Source organism: Neolamprologus multifasciatus, chromosome 5, assembly GCF_963576455.1.
Source record: "Neolamprologus multifasciatus chromosome 5, fNeoMul1.2, whole genome shotgun sequence".
NCBI classification, from domain to species: domain Eukaryota; kingdom Metazoa; phylum Chordata; class Actinopteri; order Cichliformes; family Cichlidae; genus Neolamprologus; species Neolamprologus multifasciatus.
In genome coordinates this window covers 1,486,566-1,506,262 of record NC_140443.1, presented here as the reverse complement: position 1 = coordinate 1,506,262, position 19,697 = coordinate 1,486,566, and the positions used below count along the sequence as shown (strand labels likewise).

Here is a 19,697-nt window from a genome sequence, read left to right as displayed (position 1 = left end):
TGCCTGAACTGCCTCCCTGAACTGGACCTCTGGATGTTTGTGCTGCTAGAGCCTTCTGGAGCATTTTTCTGAGCTGCATCAGAGTCTGAGCTGCAGCTTTGGTGAGTGAAACTCTCCCTTTTTGTGTTTTTACTTTTACTTAGTGCTAATTTGCAGGTTTCTACGGAGCCCCGCAGGGGACATGGGAGAAAAAAATATTAAGACGGACTTTTGCGAAATCTCGCAAAAGTTGAATTCCAACAATGGCGGCAGCTACTTAGTTGTAATATTACTCTTTCTGGGTCACAAAATACACTTTTAAGATATTTTGAGGCGTGAATGTAGTTGTGTAAACGTCAGATACCTGCTCGGTTTACAAGACATCACATATTTGCAAAAGTGCTACGACGTTTTCGGAGATCTGACACCCACTAGCTCGAAGCTAACGGGAGGTCGAGACCTACTACAGCCAGGAGAACCACCGCTTTCCCGGCACGTTGTGCCTCGACCTCCCGGTCGGCTTCGAGCTGGCGGCTAAAACTTTTGCGAGATCCTGAGTTAGTTTTGCGAGATCTCGCAAAAGTCCGTCTTAATTTTTTTTTCCCATGTCCCCTGCAGGGCTCCGTAGGTTTCTGTGTCTGTGCTTTGCACCTGTACAGTTTCTGCAAACCACGTTAGCGGGTCTTAGCTTAGTTAGCGGGGCGATCGTGGCTCAAGAGTTGGGCGTTCGTCTTGTAATCGGAAGGTCGGAGCCGGTTCGAGCCCCGGCTTGGACAGTCTCGGTCGTTGTGTCCTTGGGCAAGACACTTTACCCGTTGCCTACTGGTGGTGGTCAGAGGGCCCGGTGGCGCCAGTGTCCGGCAGCCTCGCCTCTGTCAGTGCGCCCCAGGGTGGCTGTGGCTACAATGTAGCTGCCATCACCAGTGTGTGAATGTGTGTGTGAATGGGTGGATGATTGTGTATAGTGTAAAGCGCTTTGGGGTCCTTAGGACCAAGTAAAGCACTATACAAATAACAGACCATTTACCATTTAGCTCACAGCCTGGTAGGTGGCAGCCATTGTCTTAAAAGGACAGTGGACATTGTCACAACCCGGCTCATAGGAAGTGACAAACCAATCGGAGACCACACACAGGTTTCTAAAGACATATTTAATGAAAATAAGCTAAAGCAACTTAAACACAATTTAAAGGACATAACAGCCATAACTGAAACTTCCAAATGAACAAGATGGGTGCCAGACAGAGAGAGCCAGAGCCAAAGCCAGCGCCCCGCTGGTTCAGTCAAGGTGTCTTTATACACACTGGGACTGGCCTCTCAGGTGTGCTGCATCAATAATTGGGTCAGCTCCACCTACCTGCAAGAAACAGGTAAAAGAAAAAGCAAAACACAAGGCCAGCCCCAGTGTATGTTGCTTTACCTTATTTTCATTAAATATGTCTTACAGTCTTTAGAAACCTGTGTGTGTGGTCTCCCATTGGTTTGTCACTTCCTATGAGCCGGGTTGGGATAACGTTTTGACCAACCTGTAAAAAGAAAATCTTTTATGGAGCGAAAAAGCTGAAGAACAGCTGCACTTTTCTGTATCCGAGGGTCTTTTCCTGCTCTAGAAATACAAAACGCAACACAAGTGTTGAGTTTAGAGCATTCATGTGAGCTTATCCAACCTTTTGATCATTTTACTGCATTATTTTCTTCTTTGTCTCGGCCATGAGAAAATGTTAGAACCTTTAGATCATGTATGATCATCTCTGCCACTAATAAATAGTAGATCTAAAAAAAAAAAAGCATGCACTTTGCACCTATGACTGCAGTATGTCTCCATCTTTGTATTTTCTTTACCTTCACGTATCCCCTGCTTTCCTCTGACATCTGTTCATCCATCTACCGCCTCCCTCCGATTCGCTGCCCTTTCCCTTTTATAACCCCTTTCTCTCCCGTCTCCTGCAGCCTGTCATTAAATGTAATTTGTCTTGTGGTGGGTCTGATGTGCAGAGGGCCAGGCAAGAGGTGAGACTGCTGTTTAAAGCACTTACTTCCACCAGAAGGGCTCTCATTGCCCTTCGCAAGAAAATAACCCCAACAGAGAGAGTGCGGCGCCGCTGCACTCATCTAAGAAAGTCGACTTTTTAAACACATCACCTCAGTAATGAATAGTTATGTGTCCCTAACTATGAATATTTATTAACTATTAACTGAATTGCTATATTAAGGCAGGAAAAGATTTTCATTTTCTCCAAAAAGCCTGTTTTCCTGCAGCCACTTGGGGCTGCTGAGGTGCAATCTGAAGAAAAATACGATCACGCCACTTACGGCTGAAGAAGTTTATCTGGATTTGTTTGCAGTGTGGAGGCTGGCTCAGCATGTTGCAGAACAGCAGCAGGAGTACGCCGGGTTGCATCACGTTGTTTCCTGAGTTGCATCATTAATTAATTTGGTTTTGGTAAACAAGAAGTGGAGCTGTGCATGTTTAAGTGGTGCTGCGCGTGCTGCTGCTTGTTTGTGAGCGTCCTGAGAGCCGGACGCTGCGCGCGATCCAAAGTAGATGTGGAGTGCGGCGGTGCAGAGCAGCGCCGTGATTAAAAATCTGCTTCTGAAATTTTCAGTCGGATGGGCGTCGTGTGTCATTTTTAAAAAATGCTATTTCATCAAGGTTTATAGTTAAAGTTGACAGATGTGCTGCAACAGATGTGGGGGGATAAGAATTTAAATGAAGAGAATCAAATAATCTGAACAGTAAAGATTAAAGGTGAAAAGCCTCCACTGTTAAAACCTCCCAATCCTTTGATCTTTGGGCTGAAGGAAGAACAACACTCGGTGTATAAAAACGCTCAATCAACCATCCCTTTATTCCATACGACTCTCATTATTCCATACAACACTTTTGAGCATTAACCATCCAGACGGGAGATGTGGACAGGAGGGTCTGAGCGTTTCTCACATTCTTATAGCGTCAGCTACGGCTGTGCGATATGACCAAAATCTCATCTCCCGATATAAGACATCTATCGTCCGATAACGATATAAATCACAAAAATGTAACATTTTCTGTAAATTCTGTGAATCTCGGGCAGCTCGACTTGCGTGAAGTGTTTCCAGCTGCGCGTCGTGTAGCTGGAGTCGAGTGTCTTAACCGATGCATGAAACGATACATTTTTAGACATAAGTTGTAACGGCGCCGTTTTCTTTGTATTTATTACACGGCGTGCTGCGGGGAAAAGCCTGTTCTAACGTTTGAGTCTAAGGTTTATTTTTAGCACCTGGCGTCTTTTTTTTACTTCTCATCCGTAAATAATCTGCTCTTTCACGTGATTCAGTTTATTTTGAAAAGTCTCAACAAGATCTTGAACTTTATTGTGAAAGGTTTGTGTGGAATATAAACAAGCGGATACGTGATGCTGTTACCATCGTTGTTGCTAACGACAACGCATAAAAACAGGCACTTGTCCGTCTGTAGTGTGGTTATATTAAATATAAGAGAAAGAGAGAACTTTAAGAAATTAAGAACGATGAAAAAATATTGCCGTAAACTGTTTATTTTGCGACACCACAAAATGATGTGGTGCGGGGAAAAGCCTGTTCTAACGTTTGAGTCTAAGTGTAACGGTCTTTTGCATTTGATGTTTGTTGCATTTGATGTTTGTTAAGCTGTATGTCTGGATTTTGTTCCTTTGCGCCCTCTGGTGGTGAACTGTGTAGGGTACAGCTTTGCTGTTTGGGTCTCCACCACACGCACATGGTGTCTGCATGCTGCAGCTCACAGTTAGCTCCACACATGGAGAAAATATCGTTTAAAGAGTGGAAATAATTGACAAGGAAGATGGAAGATAAGGCAATAAGGCCATAAAGGACTATTTAGCACCTCCTGGATGTCAGCTCACGAGGTTTGTGTATTTTAAATGTTTTATTTTCTGCAATTAAGGATTTTTGATTGATTGACGCTACGTACAAGAGCGCATTTTGATGTGATGTTTTTGTTTTATTGTTTTGTCCGTGAGCAGTTCTCACGGGTTGCCAAGACCAGAATAAACCCTGTTTTATAACTACATTGTGCGTACGTCAATCCTTGAGGGTGCTACACTAACGTTTATTTTTTAGCACCTGGCGGCTCTTTTTTACTTCTCATCTGTAAACACTCTGCATCTTTCACGTGATTCAGTTTATTTTGAAAAGTCTCAACAGGATCTCGAGCTTTATTGTGAAAGGTTTATGTGGAACATAAACAAGCGGACACGCGATGCTGTTACCGTCGTTGTTGCTATGGACAACGCATAAAAACAGGCGCTTGTCCGTCCGTAGTGTGGTTATATTAAATATAAGAGAAAGAGAGAACTTTAAGAAATTAAGAACGATGAAAAAATATTGCCGTAAACAGTTTATTTTGCAACACCACAAAATGAAACGACAGACGTTTTTATATCGTCATCCGATATATATCGTTATATCGAACAGCCCTAGCCTCAGCCCCCCTCCAAAGTCATAAAACCTAAACATTGACATGCTTTCTCTCTCACGGCGCCTGAGTTATGACCTCGGCTTCCTGTGCAGGATGTTCTGTTCTTTTCTAATCAGACAAATCAGGCCATGACTCTCTGAAAACAGTATTTCTTATAAATCAGCAGTAAAATGCATCATAAAACAATATCATCCATTCACAATAAATCAGCAGTCTAATGTAATACAAATCAGTCTAATAAATCTAATAGTTATCACCTCTTCAGGAGTATAATGCAACCTAAAACTACATAATAATTTCACAATCTTTAACCCTTTAAAGCCGGTCAGAGCGGCACGCTCTGTTTTGCGCAACTATTTTTAAATCCCGGTAGCTCTGCAACCACGTAAGCTAGCGCAATAATTTTTTTTACATATGAAACCGGAGGAGTTGTACTTACATCTTCTGCCATCAGCTTGTCCTCGGTCACAGTTTCCTTCCACATATAGTTTTGCAAAAACTGCATAAAAAGCGTTTGCAGCAACAAAAACATAATATTCCAGAAACACGCTTTGCCGATCCGATCAGCTGTTCGTAACACTTCCTACGTCCATCAGCGTGAACTATCGCATGTCCTCCATGACCTGCCCGAAACCGGAAGTGACGTCATTTTGCGGAAATGTAGTTTTTTACCATCAGGGCCTCATGAGCCTATACTGGTGTTTTTAAAAGTTATGTTTGACTTTATGACTTTCTGTGTGGTTTCTGGGATGCTTAGGACTCATATTGCACTGCTGGAAATAGTTTATTTTGATGCATATGCTGCTTTTTTGCAAATTTGCATTATAATATTTATTTTTGTTTTTCCTGCAGTGTATAAAAATTGGTGTATTTCAAAAATAAAACTATGAAGACACTCAAAATAAATTTCCTGTGGTGGGAAACTATTTTGTGCAACTTTTTTGTATTTACAGTTTTGAGGGATAAGCCTCTTAAATTTCTCTAACTAGAAATATATGTTAAAAAAACAAAAATGATTTTCAATTCTTTTGTAGTTTATTGCACTTTTTTGCAATTTATGTAATTACTATGCACTTAATGCAGACATATTATTAAAATCTGGGCTGTAATGGTTGTATTGATGTATAGCAACTTGAAATGCTCCCAAAAATGGCTCCACAGCATGTAAACATATAATATAAGCTCTGGCGGACTTGGTTCTATGGTAGGTCTTAAAGGGTTAATTAGAGGTATAACGTGGCATAAGATAATATAATAATCTCACACCACTCATTATGGATGAGTCACAAAACCATCTGATCCAAACTAGGAAGAGCAACTGATCATTTTCACATTTTCCATATTATGCTCATTAAAAAAAAAAAAACTCTTAGTTTTCTCAAAAGCAGGTTTTTAAAGGTTTTAAATACTAATTAGAGCATCATGGCAACAATAACCCCCCATCATGGACGCAGAAGCTCAGAGCAGCCATCCAAGCCTCCAAACACAGGTCACAGATTTGAGCCACAGAAGCTGTTTTTATTTGTGCTGTTAATGCATAAAAAAGGAGACTGATGCTGGAAGAAGCTCCATCACAGCTCACATCAACAGCACTTTAAAATAAGATTTAATGAGACTGCAAACACAAACTATTAGGAGTGACTCGTTCAAACACATTTGTAATTGTATTAATAGTCCGTATTCGAGACAACAGACGTGACAGCTTTGGAAATAATCACCGCTCCTTGAGATTCACTCGAGACAGCTCTGAGAATATAATTGAACAACAGCGAACGAGTTTTCAATCTTTCAGTCTGGAAAATTAAACATTATTTTGCTCGCTCTGAATTTCAAAGATCCTTATAGCTCATTTAACATCAAAGCACCCTGAAAATGACCCCAGATGGGACGTTCTCTGGAGCGCACATCAAAGATTAGTAATAATTAAACCTTCTCTAAAGCAAACACTGTTTTCATTTTTCAGTGTGAGCAGCTTTCATACATGTGAGATTCTCTATGAAAACATCTGTGAGCGATATCACTGCTTAGTGGCTCAATTATTGAAATTGTTGCGAGGCTTTTATTAAAAACAGCCACAACAAAATATCCTCAACGGCTACAGAAAAGGAGCAGCAGGTTCATAACTTAAACCACCTACATGCTACGATATTCAGTTTTATTTCTATATAGTTCCACATCACAGTCTGTAGCCAGGATTACTATTAACACTAGAATTATGTGTCTGGATACAAACATGAGATTTGCTGGTGCAGGAAAATATTTCAGATATTTTGGGCTCCACGTTTGAGAAAGGCCCATGATGTCCCTCCTATAATACGGAGCCCTGCAAGGGACATGGGAGAAAAAAAATTCCGATGAACTTTTGCGAGATCTCGCAAAACTAACTCGGGATCTCGCAAAACTTTTGCGAATACAGTTGAATTCCAACAATGGCGGCACTACTTAGTTGTAATATTACTCTTTCTGGGTCACAAAATACACTTTTAAGATATTTTGAGGCGTGAATGTAGTTGTGTAAATGTCAGATACCTGCTCGGTTTACAAGACATCACATATTTGCAAAAGTGCTCCGACGTTTTCAGAGATCTGACACCCACTAGCTCGAAGCTAACGGGAGGTCGAGACCTATTACAGCCGGAAGGAACACCGCTTTCCCGGTACATCGTGCCTCGACCTCCCAGTCGGCTTCGAGCTGGCGGCCTCCGATGAATGCGGCTAAAACTTTTGCGAGATCCCGAGTTTGTTATCTCGCAAAAGTCCGTCTTAATTTTTTTCCTCCCATGTCCCTTGCGGGGCTCCGTACTATAAAGTCTATGCTTGAAATGCGTCTTATCTGACCAATGATACGGCTGCTGTGTGGCCAACTGTCCACCAAGTCTGAGCTCCAGTTTTCATGAGTTTAATTCTCTCTTTGTATTATTTGTGTGTTATTAGCCTTATGGAAAAGAAATAGAAAAAACTTGGGCTTGGATAATATGTGGCCTACTTCATATAGTGAATCATTATATGACTTATATGACTCATGAAAGTCATATATATTGTTTCAGTAAGTATCCAAAACAAGTTTCATTTATATAATTTTTCAAGGGATCTTGTATCTGTTTTCACTCTTGTATGGTTTTCATACAAGTTTCACACAAGACAAATACAAACTTTATAAGTTTTATATCTTTTCCATATGGGTAGCGCTACCTTGCAGGTGTCTGTACAGTACCTGGGCCTATATAGTTCATAAATGCTAACCAGGTTAGCGAGCCTCCCTATAGCACGCCACCCTCTGGTCCAAATATGGTCACTGCCTAATTCGCTTTCTAAAAGGCCAAGTCCAGAACAAATGGGTGACACAGTCTTTGGTGCGCTTCATTAACACAACTTTTAGAGTTTGTTAATGTAAGAAAATCCCACATGTTGCATCACTATAACTGTCACAATGAGCCTGGTTCTGCTGGAGGTTTCTTCCTGTTAAAAGGGAGTTTTTCCTTCCCACTGTCACCATGTGGTTACTCTTAGAGCAGCGGTCTCCAACCTTTTTTGCTCCACGGACCAGTTTATGCCCGACAATATTTTCACGGACCGGCCTTTAAGGTGTCGTACGGAGCCCCGCAGGGGACATGGGAGAAAAAAAAATTAAGACGGACTTTTGCGAGATCTCGCAAAACAAACTCGGGATCTCGCAAGACTTTTGCGAGATCTCGCGAAACAAACTCGGGATCTCGCGAAACAAACTCGGGATCTCGCAAAACAAACTCGGGATCTCGCGAAACAAACTCGGGATCTCGCAAAACTTTTGCGAGATCTCGCAAAACTAACTCGGGATCTCGCAAAACAAACTCGGGATCTCGCGAAACAAACTCGGGATCTCGCGAAACAAACTCGGGATCTCGCAAAACAAACTCGGGATCTCGCGAAACAAACTCGGGATCTCGCAAAACAAACTCGGGATCTCGCGAAACAAACTCGGGATCTCGCGAAACAAACTCGGGATCTCGCAAAACAAACTCGGGATCTCGCGAAACAAACTCGGGATCTCGCAGTCTTGACCTCCCGTTAGCTTCGAGCTAACGGGAGGTCGAGACCTACTACAGCCGGGAGGAACACCGCTTTCCTGGCACATCGTGCCTCGACCTCCCAGTCGGCTTCGAGCTAACGGGAGGTCAAAGGTCGAAGAATACGGCTAAAACTTTTGCGAGATCTTGCAAAAGTCCGTCTTAATTTTTTTTCTCCCATGTCCCCTGCGGGGCTCCGTAGTGTCGCGGATAAATACAACAAAATAAAACTAGTACCAGTACGGAAAAAAAAGATTTATTCATAACACACATGAAAAGACCCAGGAAAACCGAGTTAACGATACAAACGATAACAAAATAACGCTGAAAATCGATAAAAACCCTGAAAACCATACATTTCACACCTGAGCCTCAACTCTCGCGGCCTGGTACCAAACGACTCACGGACCGGTACCGGTCCGAGGCCCGGGGGTTGGGGACCGCTGTCTTAGAGGGTCATCTGATTGTTGGGGTTCCTCTGTTCAGTTCTGTTCAGTTCTAAAACTAAATTTTATTGAGGACAATAACACCAAAGTACACACACATACAAACCCACCACAGTACAAGTACACTGGTCAAGAGGACAGACAGCAGTTCACTCTCCCTCCTCAGTACATGTTGGAAACACTCCTGCGGATCTGCAGCTTCATCCAGCAGCAACTTACTGTGAGGACAGGAAGAGGGTTGTCTGGTGAGGACACTGTGTAAAAAACAGAAAAAGCTCGTGCTTGGCTCGGTAGACAGCTGTTAGCCTGTCTGCTCCAGTGTGTAGCATCGATTGTTCATGTGTGGATGTGCTTATACGAGTCCCCTGATTGAGCTGGGAGAGTAAACCATCCGGCAGCATCCAAACACATCATTAGTGCCGTTCACGACCTGATGTTTCCAGGCAGGGCCAATGTGTCTGGTGTCTGTCTGCAGACGGGCTCTTTTATGAAATAAACAGTCCGGCTCGGTCTCAGCTCAGCTGACTTTATTTTAATCTGCAGCGGTTTGCAGCAGATCTCCAGCGTCAGCATTTACGAGACAGGAGCTGAAATATTATTTACAACGTGATCTCACCGGCTGCTTTCAGCATTATGATCCTCTGAGCCTTCTCTTCATCATCAAATTTAAATACACACTTCAAAAAACGTCTGTTAAAGTTTAGAATTTAAATTTAGAGTACAGGAGACTCTGAGTCTAGTTTTAACTTGTACAATGAAGAAAACATTCCTGCATCACCAATCAGATTGAAGCTAAGCGACTGTTCGATGTTAGCTTGTTTGTGTGCAGTCGTTTCCTTTCATGAAGGATGAATTTGATCATTTTATTCGAGGCCTGCTCACCTAAATCAATCTGCAGCCTTTGTTCACCTGTTATATGGCAGAGCCTCCAGCAGACCTGCTGACGGAGCTGCGCTATGATGGAGGGAAACACAGACGCAGTCGGGTGTTATTCTGAGAAAAGAGTCGGATCATGGCTGGACTGCAGGTTTTTGCTGGGGCAGTTCAGGAGCTCTAAAGAAGAAAAAGACGATCAGTTGAATCCAAAGTACCAGAAGTGAAAAACATCCGTCTAGTTTTCTTCTCCGAGATAGAAAAGCAGGTTTATCATAAGACTGATCTGCAAACGTGCTGTCAGGTTTTCTCACAGCGCTATCAGAGAAGTCATTCTCATCTCCAGCGCTTCTGTCAGACACGTGCACAAACACTCGAGCCATGGATGCAGAGATACGACTGCCCTCCATCTCACAGGTTGGTGCTGGAGTATGTGACATGTTTATCAGCTAAGAGGACTTATTTTTGGTTTCGCCTGCATTACAGAGACTCAACGAGGGAGTGGGGAGTCTACTAAATGGTCTATCAGTGTTGGTTCCCAGTTTCTCCAGTCTGTTATCCAAATATGTTTGGACAAGACGCTGAGCCCCGCCCCCAGCGCCTCCGTATAGGCCCCGCCCCCAGCGCCTCCGTATGTGTGACAGGTAAAACTGTCAAGGCTGACTGGACGGACTAAGGTCCAAAGAGGGTTTAATGAGCAACACCAAGTGAACGATTTGCAAATGAGGGGAAGGTCAGAGGCTCCTGACAAGCAGACGAGGAGATGAAAACCAGGAAGTCACAAGGAAAACACAAGAGAAGGTTAGAGCCGGGCTGCACTGACGTCAGTTGTACAACAATCCAGGGATGAGAAGCTCTTAGCCACCGCCTTAAATAGTGGCCGTGAGAAGCAGGATAACGAGTCGCAGGTGAGTGATTGAGCCCACAGTGAGCTCCGCCCACAGAGAGGAGAGAGAGAGCCCACCTGAGCTGACCGGGTAGACATGGCGACCGTGACAAAAGCAGGTTTAAAGCTGAGTTGTTTTAATGGAAACACCAGAAATATTAGGATTGAAATATCGTTAATATGCACTTCTCAGTTTCACTTGCTGACCGGCACACACGCTGTGGCTTCAAATAAAAACGGTGCATTTAAACATGATGCCAAAGATTTGCAGATTTGAGAAAGAGCTGCAGGAAAAGTAGCATCTCTAAAACACTAAAACACACTAAAGACTTCCATGTTAGAGATTAGTGGCAGTAAGAGGCTGAGAGTCGCCCTCTGGTTTGAGTCTTCACGCAGAAACATTGAAATGACTCCATATTAAGCATGTTTAATCTTTACATTTCAGCTCATGTAACTCCACACTGCACCTGGCTTCACCCTCCTGAAGTCCATCCAAAGGCTGCCTGTGGCTGCTCGTATTGAACTCTGCCGCTGATGTACGAGGCTGCTAATGGAGCGGCGTTTCCGAGCCTCCGGGCGTTAGACCGGCCCCACTTCACCATTTCTGCAACCGTGTTATCGTCAGACAGCAGTCACGGCCAAATTATTCATCAAACATATTAATATAACGCAACTAATGCCGGGCAAAAGATAAAATCCCATTTTTCTTATCAGGCTTTGAGCTAAACGGGATAAAATAAGCAAAGAGTTCAAAAATGGAGGTTATTTCACACACCTGTGTTCTTTTAAATCGCACTAAAAACACATTTGATTTAAACTGATTTAAAATGAAAACGTGTATTCTACTTTAATATCACACAACAGAAGCATGTGCACATTTTAAATAACCTTTAAAACACATTGTTTTGCATGTTTTTAACTCCTGGTCTATCCAGCGTTGGTCTGCAGCCGTTCAGCCTCCTGTACTGTAATTGATGTCTTTGTGCACAAAAGGAAGATTTGTATTTGTATGTAATCTAAGTGAATTAATAATATCAACATGGATCAGATAATCTTCCATAAAGTTGTTATGAGGGGGGAATTAATCGATCTGTTGTTCCCTCGTCATCATAAATAATGTTGTTCCAGGTTCAACATCGCAAGTGACCAATGACCTTCTCCTGACGTCATCCGCGACCTTGAAAAAAGCAAACGCCTTCAAAAAAATCGACTTCACTTGGGAGAAGAGAAACCGCCTCTGCAAGGACAATATGTATAATGCTTATTGTTTATTAAAGGAAAGTATCCTGAAATGCAGCGGACAGAAGCGGTTTCTCTTCTCGCAAGTGAAGTCAATGTCATTGGTCACTTGTTGACCCTGGAACAACATTTATTATGATGATGTGGGAACAACAACGACACGAGGATATCAGATCATCCTTTATCTACACTGTAGAGGTCAAAACCGTTTTTGCATCAGGCTGTAAACGTTTTTATCTGGAGCTGACTCACTGCTGGAGCCTCTAGTGGATGTTAGAGGAACTGCAGGCTGTGTTGATCTTATTATCTTATTATTATTGTTGTGCAATCATGCAATTTATCACTAAATTAATTCGATATATCGCTGAGGCCACTGCTGACTGTGTCGTTGGTGCGTTAGAAGAATACAAATAAATAAAAGGAGATAAATAAATTATGGCGGGAACATGTTTGGTTCTATTTAGAGGTTTTACAAATTTTGCTCTTGACTCGGTTTTTACATTTTGTTTGGTTAATCTTGATTTTTGCCAGCACTTACCCAGTGGCTCAGTCCATTCAGCTTCCTGTTAATTACTTTGGACCATTTGTAACTCTTCCTAAGGTTGCCCGTCCATCACAGGCCTGCAGAGCCTCACACAAATGTTCATGTTCATGTCACATTTAGGACTCCTTTGTAAAATGAAGGTTTGAGTCATCGTTTCTTTGTTTTGGTTTGTTAGATGATTTTTTAAATCTAAATTCTCCATTTTCGTTGCACTTTTAAAAACATCACCTCATGGTGTTATTCTCCACGCTCTCTATGCTCTTAACATGAAATGTTTTCCACTTCAGTCTTTGGCTCGATTTATCTTCCTGTGTGCACCTCCGTCTAGTCTAACTCCATATTTTCAGTTTCTCTAGCATTTGTGCCTGTGGCACTGGGTTACAGTGATGTTTTAGTAATTGAAAGAGACGGAGCTCAGTGCACATCACTGTGGGTAAGAACTGTGGAAATGCCAAACATATGCATGGCAACACTTGAGCTGCTGGAGGTTTGAATGCAAAGGTTGGCTTCGGAGCACACGCACCATTAAAGTTTTATGAGCACTTTGCACTATAGTACAGCCAGGTGGAAATGTGCAGAGCAGTCAAACGTTTAGTCGAGGATTTTTCATTATTTGTGGTATTTTTAGTCGTCTTCTCCTGAGAAAAACACATGCAGCAGATAACAAGAAAACAGACGAATTAAAATCAGTCTTTTATATCTTTAGAGCATCCACTCCTGGGTTCTCTCAGCAGGTCCATCAGGTGCCTCCTCTCGATGTAGGAACGCCACAGGTCAGGTTCTGCCTCAAGTCAGATCTCGGTCATGGAGTTTGTAGGAATGTTTAGCTTATTTTAGAGTTTAGGAATGTGTTAGATGGGATATAGGAGCCCGTTCCCACTCCCGAGGCGTAACATGCCGACGTTTTGTCACGTCCCGCGGCGTTCCTGAGGAACGCAAAAGGAGACCTTCGGCGTTCTTATGGTACGCGGCGGGTTATGGCCAAAATCCAGTGCAATGACGCTCCCGCGGTAATAGACGTTCCAGCCCTGTATTCCAGCCCTAAACCTAACCTTATCCCTAGCCCTAACCATAACCTTTTTCCTGAGGTTAACCAGGACTTTAATGATGTTAAATAGCGTGTTTCTAAGCGATTTGAAGAAAAAGAGCGAACATGTGTAGATTGAGTCCATACGGTTCTCATATTTCCTCATTTTTCCGAGGTCGTCATTTAGGAACGTGGTGGGTAGCTGAAAACGTAATATGTTGACGATTTGTCACCTAGCGTAAAATGTGACGCTTTAGGAGTGAGAACGTGTTGGATATAGAATTGTGAGACACTGACACTGCCCTGGATATAAATAAAGGCCTGACTGTGTCATGAACTTAGGTTGTAGGAGACCCTCCCCGTTGAACTGTGAAAGTAAGACAAAGAGGAGTTAATGCTGAGTGGAAATTCCCCAGAGGATACCTGGGTGGGGGTCTCAACATTTGTAACTGGATAACTTTGGTCTGGAAGGGAGATGGTTTTTGTGACCTCTAGGGAGTCACCTACACCCACAGTGTTTTAACTGTTTCACTCACGTGCACTCACGTAGGCATACAGGGGTTTTTATGGTAGGGTCGTCCCTACAAAACTGTGTTTCACAAAGGAGTGAAGATTTTGCAGAGGGACACCGGCCTGGCAAGTCTTCCCTTCTAGAAGAACGCATGCTTAAATGAGGATAAATAAAGATGAGGAAAGATGAATAAAGTTTTTGTGAAAATGACTACTGAGTCCGGTGCCGTCTCTGGATGCTCGAGGAATAAAACAAAACGGGGTAAAACTGATTTCGGAACAAGTTCTAGAAGGTTTCTTTAGCCTTGGAGCCTGACGGTCTTCAGCTGCAGTTTGGGTTCCCGTGGAGACGCAGCTTTCACGATCACAGTGCGCCCGTCGATCGACATTATAATAATAATAATAATGATAATGGATTGGATTTATATAGCGCTTTTCAAGGCACCCAAAGCGCTTCACAATGCCACTATTCATTCACTCTCACATTCACACACTGGTGGAGGCAGCTACAGTTGTAGCCACAGCTGCCCTGGGCCAGACTGACAGAGGTGAGGCTGCCATATCGCGCCATCGGCCCCTCTGGCCAACACCAGTAGGCGGTAGGTGAAGTGTCTTGCCCAAGGACACAACAACCGAGACTGTCCGAGCCGGAGCTCGAACCAGCAACCTTCCGATTACAAGACAAACACCCAACCAACGACCAGGACAGAGAGCCCCGGGATCGAACCGGCGACCTTCCGGTTACAGATACGCTTCCCAACCCCCTGAGCCACGGTCGCCTCTGACGTTGTTACGTCTGCTCCGTGGTGCGAATCACATACATGTAGCGACAGGTAGTCTCGAGCATACCTGTAACAGGGGTTCAAATGTTCAATTTGAGCTTCATCACACGAAGTTCTGACTGTTGAATGCAAACAATCTCAGCAATGCACAGCAACTGAACACAAACCTGAAGCAGCTGATTGCCTCACCCGTATTTAGGAAAACAAATCGAGAGGAAAAATGTCATCCTGGTGACGCATGTGGTCCCGTCGGCTCATCGCAGCAGTTATATCCTCCCAGCACTGCAGCTGACTGCAAAGCAAAGTGAAGGAGAGCTGTGGATCTCAGAAAAGGATGGAGAGTCAACTCCATGTTCAGGGGAGGTTTCTGGAGGTGGAGGATGCTGTACTGAGGGTGAAGCTGAATCTGCATTCGGAACCTCAGATATGGCTATGAACCAAAGAAAGCGATGGCTCATGCAATGTATGAGCAGCAGAGCTTCCTGTGAAGGGCTCAGGAGCTCAGCCATTCAGGGAGCTCAGAGAAGAGCTGCTGCAGCTCCACAGACAATGGTGAAAAACTTGAAAAACTTCATCCTTTCCCTAAACAAGAGCCTCCTCTGCACCTGTGACGGGAGTCACGGCTGTCGACGACCACGTGCTTCAGCCTCGCACGTCCGCCAGACCCTCCTGACATCAGGTAAAAAGATCTCAACATCGGATCAGAGACAACCTCATCGACAAAACACGCGAGTGTGGAGGATCGATTTGAAATAAATCATACATCAAACGCAGTGAAAGCGTTTGGAGAGTACAAGGAGTTTTGGGATGGAAGAGCGATTGGTACAAATGTGAGCCGAGGAGAGAAGCAGCACAAATCGCAGACGCGAGTTTACACGAGACCTCTGTAGCGAGGTGTGATCTTTACAGACGAAGGATGAAAACATCAAGTGTATCAGCTGGCAGGGTGAACGCAGAGCTCAGACGCCTGCAGTCAATTCCCCCTCTCGTCTCCTCGCCTTTAACACGAATAAGACGGAAAATTACAGCGAACGCCAACAAATCTAATATTCGTTTCACACCTTCACTGTCATTTTCAGCTTCTTGCAATCAATAGGCGCTACCCCGCCACATGCAGCGTGCTCTTACCCCACGTGCTCCTGCAAACAGAATAATATGCAAATAACACAAAGACAGACAACAAGAGTGCAATTATCAAAGCTCGATTACTGAGTTGTGAAGATGGGTTTGTCTGCAGCAGATAATGTGATGTCTGGATTTACAGGAGCAAAATTATACACGAGGAAAACAGACAAAACAATTCCATCAAAGCCAAACGCTGTTTTGTTTAGTTGAGGCCTTTAGTGACGGAGGAGAGGAGATGAAATGCGGCGGCATGAGGCGAGATAAAGATAGGCGAGGAGAGGGAGTGGAGACAGGAGAGGGCAGGTGTAAAATACTACCATTCTTTATACTGTGTGTAGTGGAAAGGATAGCTGAGGTAAGGGCGAGACACTTTGATGGATAGACGAATTGAGCAGCAAATGGATGTGCGCGGGGAGGGGACGCGGGAGGGGGGGAGGAAAGGTGAAGTAAGGTGAGGAGAGGAGGAGGAGGGAGCGGTGAGATTAGCAAAGACAGCAGAGATATGAGGCAGGTAGCTGAGCTCAGAGGGAACAAAGAGCAGTGATCAGGCAGGGGAAGTAACCACATGCAGACTCTTTACTCCATTACATGCATTTGATGGTCATAGTTACTAGTTACTTTGAAGATTATTTGAATGCACAAAAGATTAATAAACATGTACATTATTTAAATTATTAAATTAGTTTACATAAACATCCTTTTCAGACAGTATAATAAAGGTGAGGACCCAACTGCAGACACCAGGTTCATTTTCTAACCCTTTAAAACCGGTCAGAGCTGCACGCTCTGTTTTGTGTAACTATTTTTAAATCCCGGTAGCTCTGCAACCACGTGAGCTAGCGCAATAATTATTTTTGCATATGAAACCGGAGGAGTTGTACTTCCATCTTATGCCATCAGCTTGTCCTCGGTCACAGTTTCCTTCCACATATAGTTTTGCAAAAACTGCATAAAAAGCACTTGCAGGAACAAAAACATAATATTCCAGAAACACGCTTTGCCGATCCAATCAGCTGTTCATAACACTTCCTACGTCCATCAGCGCGAACTATCGCATGTCCGCCATGACCTGCCCAAAACCGGAAGTGACGTCATTTTCACGGAAATGTAGTTTTTTACCATCAGGGCCTCATGAGCCTATACTGGTGTTTTTAAAAGTTATGTTTGACTTTATGACTTTCTGTGTGGTTTCTGGGATGCTTAGGACTCATATTGCACTGCTGGAAATAGTTTATTTTGATGCATATGCTGCTTTTTTGCAAATTTGCACTATAATATTTATTTTCGTTTTTCCTGCAGTGTATAAAAATTGGTGTATTTCAAAAATAAAACTATGAAGACACTCAAAATAAATTTCCTGTGGTGGGAAACTATTTTGTGCAACTTTTTTGTATTTACAGTTTTGAGGGATAAGCCTCTTAAATTTCTCTAACTAGAAATATATGTTAAAAAACAAAAACGATTTTCAATTTTTTTGTAGTTTATTGCACTTTTTTACAATTTATGTAATTACTATGCACTTAATGCAGACATATTATTAAAATCTGGGCTATAATGGTTGTATTGATGTATAGCAACTTGAAATGCTCCCAAAAATGGCTCCACAGCATGTAAACATATAATATAAGCTCTGGCGGACTTGGTTCTATGGTAGGTCTTAAAGGGTTAATAATGTCACATGATTCAGATAAAACCCAAAAGTCAGGATTCAAAGACCCCAAAACGAGCATCAGGGAACAAGAGAGGGAACACAATATTCAGACTAATGCAGCTCTGTGATAAAGTATTCACCCCGCCCCGGTTTCTCCGTTTCTTTGTGAACCAAAGAATGAACTCACGGGGCCGTTGAAGCACCGTCAGCGGGATCAGGAGGCGCCGTGTCAAAAGAACATCAGCTTTCTTTCTCCTAATCAAAGGCACGCTGTAACGGTAGCAACGCTGCGCTGGGGATTCCAGATGGATCCTCAGATCCTCCCAGGCCAGATAAATTATAAATGCAATAAATTATTCAAAATTAAATCAGTGGTTCGCAGTGCTTTCGGCCCGTGACTGCTTACAAACCGTCTCGTGGGGCCTTCCGTCACATTTAAAAGCCTGCGTTCTCCAGAACCCTTCAAAAATCATCCAATTGTTTAATTAAATGAATGCTGCCCAAACAGTCAAATTATCATATTTTACTAAAATGAACAGCTAATTATGTCACACTGGACCGAACGCTGGTTAGTTATATAAAGTAGGTAAAACTAGCTCCGCCTCCTCAGGTTACAGCCACAGGTATTTCATATAGAATGATCTAATTGTCACATTTATGCATTTATGTTTGTTATTTCAGCCTGAAGCTTTTCACCTGAGTGTGTGAGATGAAGCACTTCTACCACGCTACTACTTGTCAGGGGTTGCTGAGTGGACGTGGAGAAGAGGACTCAAACGCAGGTGAAGATTCAGGGTGTTTATTGTGAGGGAACTTGGAAGGCAAACATGGGGCACAGACAGCAGTGACAACGTCAATGACGCCGACCAGGAGAGAACTGAGGGCTTAAATACACTGGCTGAACAATGACTGATAGGTGACAGGTGAGTGAGCAGCTGAACACAATTGAACTAACGATGCATGGAATAAGAACTAGAACATAATGCACACAGAGGTCGTGTCCAAATTCATGGCTGCGTCCTCCTGAGGACGCATTTGTAGACCGATTACGTCACAGCGACGCGCCGAAGGCTGTCCAAATTCGTAGACTCCTCCGAATGCGGCCGACAAATGCGTCCTCCTTTTCCCCGAATTTGAAGGATGGGTCGGGTGTGTCCTTCGTGGCCTACCATATCCCAGAATTCATAGCGCGGCCCAGCCAAACTGCAGTTTCCAACAATGGCGGCCGCTACTAAGTTTTAAAATTACTCTTATTAATCTTTCTGGGTCACAAAATAAACTTTTAACATATTTCCAGGCGAGAAAGTAGCTGTGTAAACATCAAATATCTGTTCGGTTTATCAAGATATCGCATATTTGCAAAAGTGCTTCGACGTTTTCGGAGACGTCTGTTACCCACCAGCTCGATAGCTCGCCGGGAGCTCGAGGGTCACTGAAGCGGCCGAGAACGGCACAACTCCCGGCACATCGTTTTCAGATCACCGCAGACTTTTGCTACTCAGGTTAAACCTAATATATAAGTCACTTAGACAACCTAAAAATGTTATTGTTGGGCTTTTTTCAGTGTTTTGTTTGTTCGTGAGTAAATCGGTTTGGCTGAGATTAAAGTTATTAGATTAGATAAAATAAAACTTTATTAATCCTCCGGGTGGTTTTTACACAGCTGACTAAACGTCAAACAGGAAACTGATTAAACAGAAGTGTGAGACGGTCGAGAGTTTACTCCAGTGTCCTGTTATATTTTAGATAGCAAGGAGCAGACGGCGAGTTTATTAAACTCCACCGAGACAGCGGTGACGCTAATCTGAAGGCTAGACCGTCCAATTTCACGGCCGTTTACTTCCGGCCTACCCGACCTTCTGAGGACCCGGCCCACGTAGACCGCGAAGGCCGGGTCCTCAGGAGGATGCAGCCCATGAATTTGGACACGACCAGAGTAACGCTAACACAAAACAGGAAGTGGAACGTACAGAGGATAAACAGTGACCATGAACTGAAAACACTGGGTCAACGACCCAGGAACCCTGACACTACTACTACTGCTGCCCGTCACCAGGGTATAGCAGTGCACTGCACCCGAAAACCCTTCAACGCGCCCTTTAAACAAGTATTTGAAGAGATTGGCTCTGTGGG

At 43.4% G+C, this 19,697-nt stretch overlaps 1 long non-coding RNA gene across 1 annotated transcript in view; it reads right to left on the bottom strand.

The window, feature by feature from the left end:
* The window catches only part of LOC146517750 (uncharacterized), a 75,758-nt gene extending 65,359 nt beyond the window's left edge, over positions 1 to 10,399 (bottom strand). Inside the window, exon 1 of the long non-coding RNA XR_014874220.1 lies at positions 8,477 to 10,399. This is a non-coding gene — a long non-coding RNA (uncharacterized LOC146517750). The remainder of the gene's footprint in view (positions 1 to 8,476) is intronic.
* Between the last annotated feature and the right edge of the window lie 9,298 nt (positions 10,400 to 19,697).